Below are 12,328 nucleotides of genomic sequence, written 5' to 3'. Positions count from 1 at the left end.
ATTCAAAATGAGGGAAAAAAGTAGCGGTTTATAATCCGAAAATTAGGGTATATAGCGCTTTTCCACCTTTCAAGGCGCGTTACACTATCTTGCCATCCACCTACTGGTGACGCAGCACCAGGAGCAATGTGGAGTTCAGTATCTTGCGTGAGTTCATCAGGGCGGAGAATTGAACCCACAACCTCTGTGTTGGGGGACATCTACTCTACCACTGAGCCAAACCACCCCCTTACCTAATTACTCGATTATTCGAACTAACTAGTTCATTGATTGATCGACTACTAAAATAATCGATGGATTCTGCCCTAGTCATGTCATAATTATGATGGTTTTATGACATTCTTATGCCGCTGTCTAATGAAGTGTTACCTATTAACCCAAATAAACCAACAAATAAGCCGCACTGGACTATAAGCCGCAGGATTCGAAATGAAGGAAAAAAGTAGGGTCTTCCCGTCCGAAAATTACGGTATTCACGACGAAAGACATTTTCCATCACCGCTTTCAGACGCGGAAAAGTTCCGAAAGCCGAACCTCACTTTCCATTGGCTAGCGAACGCCGGATTCTCGGCGAAATCTGATGAAAAACATCCTCCTTTTCAAGCCGAGTGGCCCGCCAGTGGCCACATTATGACGCACGCGCATCCTTTATTGCTGTTTATTCACTCTGTTGAAAGGAGGAAATGAAGCCAGAGTCAGAAAAGTGGAGGGGTGGACTGAGATGGAAAGTCTCCATTGTGGACGTCAAACAATGGCATTTTTCTCGATATATAATAAGGGATGAGCGCACCGGGGGCCACCGACTAGTCGAGTCATTGTGGTGCGCGTGTGAGTGGAAATAGGCCGGGCAACAATTAATTTGCCGGTGAATTGAGGCAGGATCTATTACTCCTCTCTCTACTTCTATTGCTCTAATGGAAAATCTATTTGGCTTGCCTTTTGTGTCCAATATAATTTAATGCCCCCTTTTATTAATGGCCTGAAATAATTACGGCGGGGGGCCCTTTTGTGATTCTCGAGTATGTTTCATTTAATTGTGTAATAAATGTCTAATCGGCCCCGCCATCTGAAGCCATTATGGGCGCTAAAATTAACAATTACGCCACAAATGTCTCGCTCAATGCATCGGGGGGGTCTATAGAAATGGCGGCTGATAACGAGACACATATAAATCATTCATGAGAATTTCCTCTGATAGTGGAGAGAAGAAAGAAAGGAGGAGAAGAAAGCCAGCATTCAGAAAGAGGATGGCTTCAGAGTCTTTCTTTTTCACCCCTTTTTGTACGTTTAAGTGATAGATTTCAGCGAGGTGAGATAGGGGGCTTCCGAAAAGGCTGGCGGGTTGACTTTAAGCCGCGTGGCGGGTGACCCCAGGCAATTAAAGAGGCGTCACAGTCGCTCGGTTCGGAGGAATTGTTTTCTCGGGACTCATTTCACGGCGGCCCTTCGTCCTGATCGTCGAGACGAAAGCCTTTCCGGGCTAACGTCCCGCCATTGGTCGCGCGCGATCTACTTGAAAGCAAAGTTGGATGATTTGTCAGGGGGGGAAAGTGGAGTGGTTTTCATAAAGGATTTAAAACAACACTTTGTAACTTTTCAGTTTTAGTTGATTTTAGCGACGCCGGTGGACAAAAGCAGTAGCGTTTTGCCTTAAGGAAGACCAGCACACACGAGTGTATACCCGCATAGTGTCGTAAAATCATGATGGTCACCTGCAGATGGATTAAACAACATTTCAGTTTGCAGCGGTTGTGTGAAGGGTGAAAAGTAAAAGGTAATGAACCCGGTTGTGGCTAAACAATAGCATATGACGGTTAGCAACCGTGTGGCTTAGTGTGGCTACCACCCCACCCAACCTGAACTCATCAGCGTTGACGAGTTTGGTTTGGTTTTGGGGGGGAGGTCGACACGCCAGCGAGTGAAAGTAACTCAGATATGCATGGGAGGTGATATGGTGAGAAGAGAAAGGGTTAAAAGAAGATGAGGTCATAAAAAGAATTTTGTGATAACTTGATGACGGGGTGGGGGGCTGATACGTTGAGAGCAGGTCAAAGGTCGTAGAGGTCAAAAAATGAATTGACAGAGAAATTTTTAACGGATTTCCGCCTTTTTAACTCTAATGTGCTTCGGAGTTCATATGATGAGAAGACAAATGGTCAAAGTTCAGAGGTCAAAAAAATATTTCGCGATAACTTGAGAACAGATCTACACCTACTCAACTCAGATATGCACGGGAGTTGATATGGTGAGAGAAGATAAAGGGTCAAAGGTCGAAGAAGTCATCAAAGGAATTTTGCAATAACCTGATTACAGATTTACAGCTATTTAAATCAAAGTTGCATGGGAGCTGATGAGGAAAAAAAGTCAAAGGTCACAGAGGTCAGGAAAGGAATTTTGTGAGAACTTGATAACGGAGTTACGCATTTTAACTAGGGCTGTCAAACGATTAAAATCTTTAATTGAGTTACAGCTCAAAAATTAATTAACCGCCATTCAAACCATCTATAAAATATGACATATTTTTCTGTAAATTATTGTTGGAATGGTAAGATAAGACACAAGACGGATATATACATTCAACATACGGTACATAAGTACTGTATTTGTTTATTATAACAATAAATCAACAAGATGGCATAAACATTATTAACATTCTCTTAAAGTGATCCATGTACTTGTAGTTCTTAAAAGATAAATGTTAGTACAAGTTATAGAAATTTTATAATAAAACCCCTCTTAATGTTTTCGTTTTATTAAAAATTTGTAAAAATTTTCAATCAAAAAATAAACTGGTAGCTCGTCATTTTTGATGTCAATAATTAAACCATGCTCACTCATTGTGCTGAAACTCATATAATCATTTGGGCCCAAGCGCCAGCAGAGGGCGCCAAACACCAAAAAACAAGTAACAAGCGGACATTACACTGCTGTCATTTTAATCTGTTTGAACGGGGCATGTGCGTTAATTGCGTCAAATATTTTAACGTGATTAATTAAAAAAATTAATTACCGCCCGTCAACGCGATAATTTTGACAGCCCTAATTTTAACTCAAAATTTGCTTGGGAGTGATTTGATGAGAAGACAAATGGTCAAAGGTCAGAGGTCATGAAAGCAGTTTTGCGATAATTTGATGACATTCAACTCAGATATGCATGGGAGGTGATATGGTGAGAAGAGAAAGGGTCAAAGGTCAAACGTCGTAGAGGTAAAAAAAATTTTTTTAGGGAACTTTATAATGGATTTACACATTTTTAACGCAAATTTGCTTGGGAGGTGATGAGAAGACAAATAGTCAAAGGTCTGAGGTAAAAAAAGAATTTCGCCATAACTTGACGACAGATTTACGCTTGTTCAACTCAGATATGCATGGGAGTTAATTTAGTCAGAGAAGAGAAAGGGTCAAAGGTTGAATAAGGCATGGCCTTCCTGTCGCCGCTTAGAAAAAAAGACATCACGAGTGGATTTCACGGCAGTATGAAAAGCAGAATTGTGAAGAATTGATGACGTCCTCTTTCGGCAGGACGGCGGTGTAATTGGCCGTGAAATGCGGTGCGTGGAATTTAATTTGTCAGAAGTGCAAGATGGCGGGAGGTGCTGCTGACAAAGACACTTTTGTCTGGTGGCAAAAGATGCATCACTTTTAACCTGTTTGCATCCAACAGGGCCGATTTGGACATTTGATAGCGACAAAAAAACCCAAAAAAACATAAAAGTGAAAAAATGAAAATGCACCCATGTAATTTTACTCAGTTTTACACATTTACACTCGGCATCGTTCATTTATCTAAAATCAGCTCATCTTGGCTTGATGTACTTTGAAGGGTGAGTTTAACAGATAAAATTAATTCATAAAGTGTTGCAACACATGTCCATGAAATAATTACCATATTTTCCGGATTATAAATTACACTTATCTTTTTAAGTTGACTGGGTCTGCGACTTATACTCAAGTGTAGGGCTGCAGCTATCGATTATTTTAGTATTCGATTGAGCGATGAACCAGTTAGTCCGAATACTCGAGTAATTGGATAAGGAACATAAAAACTTCAAATACCTGAGCTGATCCTCAAACAGTATAAAAAAGAAATACATGAGTATCTGAGTACAACAAAAGAACAATTGTCTAACTTACACAGTAAAAGTCCACTAGCTTAAATGCTATAAAATGCCAATGTTTTTTTTTTCAATGCTCACAACAAATGGTTCAAACACATTTTCCCACAAAAACATCTACATATACCTACAAATCAAAATTGCGAATGCATTAAAACAACATTAGCCGACACAAAGACTTAGCTTACATTGGTCTTTACAGGGAGCAGCTGGATTCAGCCATGTGAAATGTGTTATGTCCTATTCACTGTTGCCACAAGAGAGCAGTGTATCCACCCCCCCCAAAAAAAAAAAAAAACTAAATGAAAACAGTTTCAAAACAGACCATTACAACACCTTTATTTAAACGAATACTCGAATCGGCAAAATCTATTTTGAATCTTTATTGTAATCGAATTACTCAAGTTAATCGATCAATTGTTGCAGCGCTACTCAAGTGTGACTTATGTTTCTTCTCCACCCAGCTTGTTAGCTTGTGTTTTTTTTTTTAAATGCCAAAGTTATCCAAAAAACTGTTTTGATGTTGTGTTAGCAGAGGCCTATTTAGCCTGTTGTTCTCCATTTTACTACTATTACTTTAAAGTGCATATTACATGACAAAAAAAATCTTAAATTGGATTATTGGAATTAAATCATATTTTGAGATAATTCAACTATAAACAACAATTTTGCAAAGCACAGATGACGAAAAATGCGTCTTTAAATCTGCCGTTTAGCTCCTCCTGTCATTATAGCGCTCTGGCGCCTCCATCTTGAATCTTGAGAAGGAGCGATTTCAGCGGATTTAGCATTGAGCCCGATGGAGGAGGAAGCGTTTTTCAGCAATTCTGGTTCAAGTGTGAATTTTTCCAACGATATTGTTGATCCAGAGGAAGTATGTGACTTACAGCCATATATGTTTGAGTCGTATTTGGAGGAGGAGGAAGATTTAGAACGAGAAAAAGTTAACAAAGACAAGAAGAGGCTGATGACTAGAGCAGACTGAAAAATATCATCGTTTTTATCGCTCTACTGAAACATTTTTACATGATATTCTTTGTATCTAAGTATTTATTTCCCCGATTACTGTATAAGAAATAATAACAAATAACAGTTTTGTGCTAAATGGAAAATGAAATATCAAAAAATGCTTCTATTCAGTACGACATGGCTAAATTAATGGATAATGGTCAAAACTGCCGACTTCTTAAAACTCCCTAATGGTATTTTATGCCACCGGAATTAGTCCGGCTTTTGTCATTTCCCTGTCGGGGACTCGGAGATTGAGGTTACAGCGTAAACCAGTGTTGTTTTCGTTAACGATGACGATAATGAAAATATTTCTTCAACGCAAAATGTTTTCATGACAATGACGTCAAGATGACGCGCTGAAAACGTGTCTGGGGAGACTAAAACATAACGAGATTGATGCCACTTGTCGTCTGACGACACGAGAACGAGGTGAATATTCGTCATAGTTTCCGTAATAAATTCATAGTGTGTAATATTTTCTTATTTTATGTGTAGTTAGCACGCATTTAACAGTGTTTGGTCGTATCACTAATGTGACGTCATGTGCCGCTTGGTAGGCATTTGCTTAATTATCTTGGCTAGATATGCCATGTTGCTTTAGCCTTTAAAGGTCTGTGCTGAGGGATCATCACACACTAAACTAACTTGTAGCGTTAGCATAGCGCTCGCGTTAGCATTAGCATTTAGCGCGTTGACTTAGTATCTTCTTAAACTCTTGGTAAACATTCCATTTACAGTTTGTGGCGTTCAGGTGGGTTTAACTGCAACCCCTAGCAAAAAGTATGGAATCACCAGTCTCGGATGAGCACTCAGACATTTTATTATTTAGAACAAACTCAGCTAAAAAGCTTGAAAAAAATAATGAATTAGTTCAAAAGTGCAACTCTTTAGCATTCAGAAACACTAAAAGAAATGAATAAAAACATTGTGGTGGTCAAGAGTCAAGAATCTGCATTGGACAAGGTGTCAAGAGTAAAGAATCTGCATTGGACAAGCTGATGACGCTGGAACTTTTGTTTGGTGCTGTTCCAGTGAGATTCACAAAGATGACTGCCTGAAGAAGACATCAAAATTCCCCTCAGTCCTTGATGATATGGCGCGGCATGTCAGGCAAAGGCACTGGGGAGATGGCTGTGGTTAAATCTTCAATAAATGCACAAGTTTACATTGAAATTTTAGACAGCTTTCTTACCCCTTCAATTGAAAATATGTTTGTCATTTTCCAAGATGACAATGCGTCATGCCACAGAGCTAAAACTGTTAAGGCATTCCATGGAGAAAGACTCATCCAGTCAATGTCATGGCCTGCAAATAGCACAGATTTCAACCCTATTGATAACCTGTGGTGGCCTGCAAATAGCCCACATCTCAACCCTATTGATAACCTGTGGTGAAAACTGAAAAAAATGGTCCACAGCAAGGCTCTGACCTGCAAGGATGATCTGGCAACTGCAATATAAGAGAGTTGGCACCAAACTGATGAAGAATACTCATCAAGTCCATGCCTCAGAGACTGTAAGCTGTCATAAAAGCCATAAGTGTTGCTACTAAATACCAGAGATGTGTTTTGATTGTTATTTCTTTGTTTGTTTCTCATGATTCCATATTTTTTCCTTCAAAATGGAGTGATTCCATATATATTTCCCTGCACTTGCTCCATAAAATGAACGTTTATTGACCACCGCAATTTTTTATTCATTTCTTTTAGTGTTTCTGAATGCTAAAGAGTTGCTATTTTGAACTAATTCATTATTTTCTTCAAGCTTTTTATCTGAGTTTATTCTACAAGATAAAATGTCTGTGTGAGTGCTGGTCCAAGACTGGTGATTCCATACTTTTTGCTAGGGGTTGTAATTGCAAATAAGGTGCTGTTTTCCTGCTGAGCGTCTGTAGTAGGAGTGGGAACCTCTTGGTACCTCACGATACGATACGATTTGCGAAACAAAGCTCACGATAACGATGATCTGACAATATGGCGATACAACGATTATCGATACATTCGTCAGGAAGTCATTCTAGGATATTCTACAAAAAACTAACAGAAAAACAAGCTTCTAGTGTGAATTGGAATTAGGTTATCACTAGTAGACGTCCAATCCATTTGAACTGGGAGGGTGGCAGCGAATGAAAATTCATTCATTCGCTGCCATCCCTCCCACTTCAAACGGATTGAACGTCTATGGCTGTCAGTGGCAGTCAATGCCAGGCAATTAGGTAATTTTGGGCCATTTAAAGTCTCACTGGAACGGCACCAAACAAAAGTTCCAGCATCATTACCTTGTCCAATGCAGATTCTTGACAAGGTGATGATGCTGGAACTTTTGTTTGGTGCCGTTCCAGTGAGATTTACAAAGATGATTGCCTGAAGAAGACATCAAAATTCCATCAGTAAACATTGACACCTTTTTAAAACGTTATCTCGATTCTTGGCAAGAGCATATCGATAACCTTTTGGGATACAAAGTATCACGATTTATCACCATTTCGATATTTTGTCACACCCCTAGTCTGTAGTATTATCATCTTGAAAATGTTGATGTCCTTTAGACTCTACAGTTACGCGCTAGTCCGTCATGCTCATTCGAAATTGTTGGAAACCTTTTATTTATTTTTTGAAGTTTATACACGAAAACATTATGAGAATTGTCGACTAAAACAAGCAAATTTTGAAATGACTAAAATATGACTAAGACTAATAAGTATTTTCGTCCAAAGGGCTAAGACAAAAATTAAAACGGCTGCCAAAAACCACACTGGCGTAAACAAAACAGGAGGCGTGAGAGCTAGGCTACATGCTAACCTGAACCAAGCGGCTCTTCCAAGTCTCTTCCTCGCCTTCCAAACACGAAAAATCACACAAAACTACCCCAACTCATGTCACACACGACGGCTTGATTGATTGTCTTCACCGATCGGCCAGCCCCCGGTGGCGTTTTGTTTGGTGCCGTTCCAATCTCACTGGAACGGCACCAAACAAAAGTTCCAGCATCATCACCTTGTCCAATGCAGATTCTTGACAAGGTGATGATGCTGGAACTTTTGTTTGGTGCCGTTCCAGTGAGATTTACAAAGATGATTGCCTGAAGAAGACATCAAAATTCCCTCAGTAAACATTGACACCTTTTTAAAACACTATCTCGATTCTTGGCAGGAGCATATCGATAACCTTTTGGGATACAAAGTATCACGATTTATCACCATTTTGATATTTTGTCACACCCCTAGTCTGTAGTATTATCATCATGAAAATATTGATGCCCTTGTAGACTCTACAGTTACACGCTCGTCTGTCATTCTCATTCGAAATTGTTGGAAACCTTTTATTTATTTTTTTGAAGTTTATACACAAAAACATTTTGAGAATTGTCGACTAAAACAAGCAAATTTTGAAATGACTAAAATATGACTAAGACTAATAAGTATTTTCGTCCAAAGGGCTAAGACAAAAATTAAAACGGCTGCCAAAACCACACTGGCGTAAACAAAACAGGAGGCGTGAGAGCTAGGCTACATGCTAACCTGAACCAAGCGGCTCTTCCAAGTCTCTTCCTCGCCTTCCGAACACGAAAATTCACACAAAACTACCCCGACTCATGTCACACACGACGGCTTGATTGATTGTCTTCACCGATCGGCCAGCCCCCAGTGGCGTTTTGTTTGGTGCTGTTCCAATCTCACTGGAACGGCACCAAACAAAAGTTCCAGCATCATCACCTTGTCCAATGCAGATTCTTGACAAGGTGATGATGCTGGAACTTTTGTTTGGTGCCGTTCCAGTGAGATTTACAAAGATGATTGCCTGAAGAAGACATCAAAATTCCCTCAGTAAGCGTTGACACCTTTTTAAAACGATATCTCAATTCTTGGCAGGAGCATATCGATAACCTTTTGGGATACAAAGTATCACGATTTATCACCATTTCGATATTTTGTCACACCCCTAGTCTGTAGTATTATCATCATGAAAATGTTGATGTCCTTGTACACTCTACAGTTATGCGCTCGTCCGTCATGCTCATTCGAAATTGTTGGAAACCTTTTATTTATTTTTTTGAAGTTTATACACGAAAACATTATGAGAATTGTCGACTAAAACAAGCAAATTTTGAAATGACTATAATATGACTAAGACTAATAAGTATTTTCGCCCAAAAGGCTAAGACAAAAATTAAAATGGCTGCCAAAAACAACACTGGCGTAAACAAAACAGGAAACGTGAGAGCTAGGCTACATGCTAACCTGAACCAAACGGCCCTTCAAAGTCTCTTCCTCGCCTTTCAAACACGAAAAATCACACAAAACTACCTCGACTCATGTCACACACGACAGCTTGATTGATTGTCTTCACCGATCGGCCAGCCTCCAGTGGTGAGAAACTTTCGGAGCGCGTGGCTGCCCGAGCCCAAGCAGAGTATAGCGCTCTCTAGGCGAGCACGCGAAGAGGGAGTTGGAAGTCTCGACACAATCAAGAACCAGAGACCAGAGCGGGGGGCTCCCTGAGCCTAAACCATTTTGACAGGGTGAGGCTAGCAGCTAATGATCTGGTGATGATTTAAAATATCCTGTATGATAGGAGATTTTGTTCCATATCGCACAGCACTACATGTAAGCATATTGTCCTTTTGAATGCAATAAAGTTGCCTCTTTATGTTGCTACGTCTCCTCTTTAGACTGCTGGAGCAGCACTGAGAGTGTAAGCGATAACGGCGCCGCAGTATCTTTATGACATTTAGTCACACAGCGTTGCTCTTTGTCTTGCAGGAGAGCAAAAGGCTATAATTGGAGCCATCATCTGCGGCTGAGAGGCTAAATGAGGGATCCCTCGACTCCGGGATTACCCTTCTTCTCTCTCTCCATTTTTTTTTTCATATTGGGAAGACGTACCCCGCGTTAAGCCCCCGCCAGCGACACGTACTCCTCCAGCGCGGCCCTCTTTCACGTCCAAATGTGTCCTGTCAGGGAGGCTTAGCGCAAATCTACATAATCCCCTTTCATCGCAATTAAAGATAGCAGTGAACAATAAAATTGCTTGCTCTCTGGTTTGTTTCGTGCGGCTTTGAGGCGGCCAAAGGTGACACGCCGCTGACAATATACCCAAGTTTTCCGCACACGCGTGACAAATGAGAGAAAAAGAGAGCATTGAGCATTAGAAAACCCAGTAGAGGCCGACTTGGCCTTTCCCAAGACAAACACTCCTAATATTCCCGAGCAATGGCCGATTTGGCCTTTCCTCCATGACTCATGTGATAGTTTGTGTCAGTTAAAGTCAAGCTACATTTATTTAATTACATTTATTTATGGAGTTTGACACTTTTTACACATTTTTTAATTCACTTCTCCTATACTCCACACATAACGACAGAAAGAATGGCCCAAATGTGTACATTGTTTTGAAGAAAAAAAAAAAAAAAAAGCATTTTAGAACTGCAATTTGAGTGTAAAGCAGGAATTGTGTCTATAGTTTAGAAGGACTGAATCAGGGGCATGGAGTATGGATTGTGGTCATTGTTTCTGAAGTTAATGTGTGTCTAGTGGTTGCATTTCCATATGAATGGCTGTTGTCTGTCCGACAACGACTTTCCAATTCAAAAGCACTTGGGTAATTTTTGCCACCTTGGGTTGGTCATTTTTGGGTTTTCCGGGGGAGAGGCCATATCGGCCATTGTTTGGGACTAGTAGGAGTACCAGAATTCTCTGGGACTTCTCGTGTTAAGAATATTGTACTAGTTCGTTAGAGAGGTCGAAAATCGGCAGTATTATGTGCACTGGAAACATTGCTAGTTCAAAAATGAGTGAAAACAATTTTTTTTTTACACATTGTCTTTGCTTATAACAGTGTTGCACCAATGCCGGTTTTGCACCGATACTGATACTAGTTTGATTTTTACGATTATGATTAGTGTTGCAGCGATACAATTTTTTGGCCCCAATACCGATACCTTGCTGTGCAGTATCGGCAGATACCGATACCATACCGATACCACTTTGTTTGAAATTATATAAACTGTATATATAATAGATATGAAGTGAACCCAGTTGAACTTTTTATTGCATACCTGTTATGGGTGACAATTAGGGTTGTTCCGATCATGTTTTTTTGCTCCCGATCCGATCCCGATCGTTTTAGTTTGAGTATCCGCTGATCCCGATATTTCCCGATCCGCTTTTTTTTTTTGCTCCCGATTCAATTCCAATCATTCCCGATAATTTTTCCCGATCATATACATTATGGCAATGCATTAAGAAAAAAATGAATAAAACTCGGACGAATATATATATTCAACATAAAGTACATAAGTACTGTATTTGTTTATTATGACAATAAATCCTCAAGATGGCAATTACATTATTAACATTCTTTCTGTGAGAGGGATCCACGGATAGAAAGACTTGTAATTCTTAAAGGATAAATGTGACTTTGTATATTGTGACTACATATTGCCATCTAGTGTATTTGTTGAGCTTTTAGTAAATGAAACTGTAGCCACATAACTGTTCTGCCCAAATGCATGATGGGAAGTGCAACCATGACTGTGCATAGTGGCACCAATTGATATATCTTCTCTGTGCTGGGGAATAACATAGGGTGTTAAGAAAAAGATCAATTACTACCTTTCTTCCCCACATTGCCCACATTTCTCCCCCACATGATATTTCTAATTGTAGGGAGAGGGATTGTAAGGCTTTAGCCAATTAAAAAAAGGCTCCAAAGGCTGCCAAAATTCACTCGACTCATTTTACGCTGCCATTTAGCTCTATATATAGGTAAAACGGCGCCATTACAGATTGAACGCGACAATGCGTGAGTGGGTCGTGCAGCGCATGCGTCAATTGCGTTAAATATTTTAACGTGATAAATTTTTTAAAAATTAATTACCGCCGTCAAAGGGATGAATTTGATAACCCTACCTTAAGCCTAAACTAAAGACTCTGGGTGAGTGTAACATATTATGTTAAATACAAATTAAATACAATTAGAAAACGATGTAATTGAAAAATACATATATATTAAAAAAAGGCATGTTCGATATTTTTTTGCCAATTCCGATACTTTTAAAATGACGTGATCGGACCCGATCGATCGGGACATCTCTAGTGACAATAGTTAAATAAACCTTTGGCTCTCAAAGGCCAAAATAGTGCTAAATTCGTGAAATTAAAACATGTATAATACTAGCCCAACAGTAAGAAAGTAAAAATAC

General features: G+C 39.7%; 2 long non-coding RNA genes across 2 annotated transcripts in view; one reads left to right on the top strand and one right to left on the bottom strand.

The window, feature by feature from the left end:
- The window catches only part of LOC130919453 (uncharacterized), a 32,735-nt gene extending 20,529 nt beyond the window's left edge, over window positions 1–12,206 (top strand). The window contains exon 3 of the long non-coding RNA XR_009063962.1: window positions 9,888–12,206. This is a non-coding gene — a long non-coding RNA (uncharacterized LOC130919453). The remainder of the gene's footprint in view (window positions 1–9,887) is intronic.
- Window positions 1–12,328, bottom strand: part of LOC130919452 (uncharacterized) — a 37,134-nt gene that overhangs the window by 20,723 nt on the left and 4,083 nt on the right. The window lies entirely within an intron of this gene.

This window comes from Corythoichthys intestinalis, chromosome 7, assembly GCF_030265065.1.
Source record: "Corythoichthys intestinalis isolate RoL2023-P3 chromosome 7, ASM3026506v1, whole genome shotgun sequence".
NCBI lineage: Eukaryota > Metazoa > Chordata > Actinopteri > Syngnathiformes > Syngnathidae > Corythoichthys > Corythoichthys intestinalis.
Note: the sequence above shows the minus strand (reverse complement) of the source record. Positions and strands in the feature narration are given on the sequence as shown.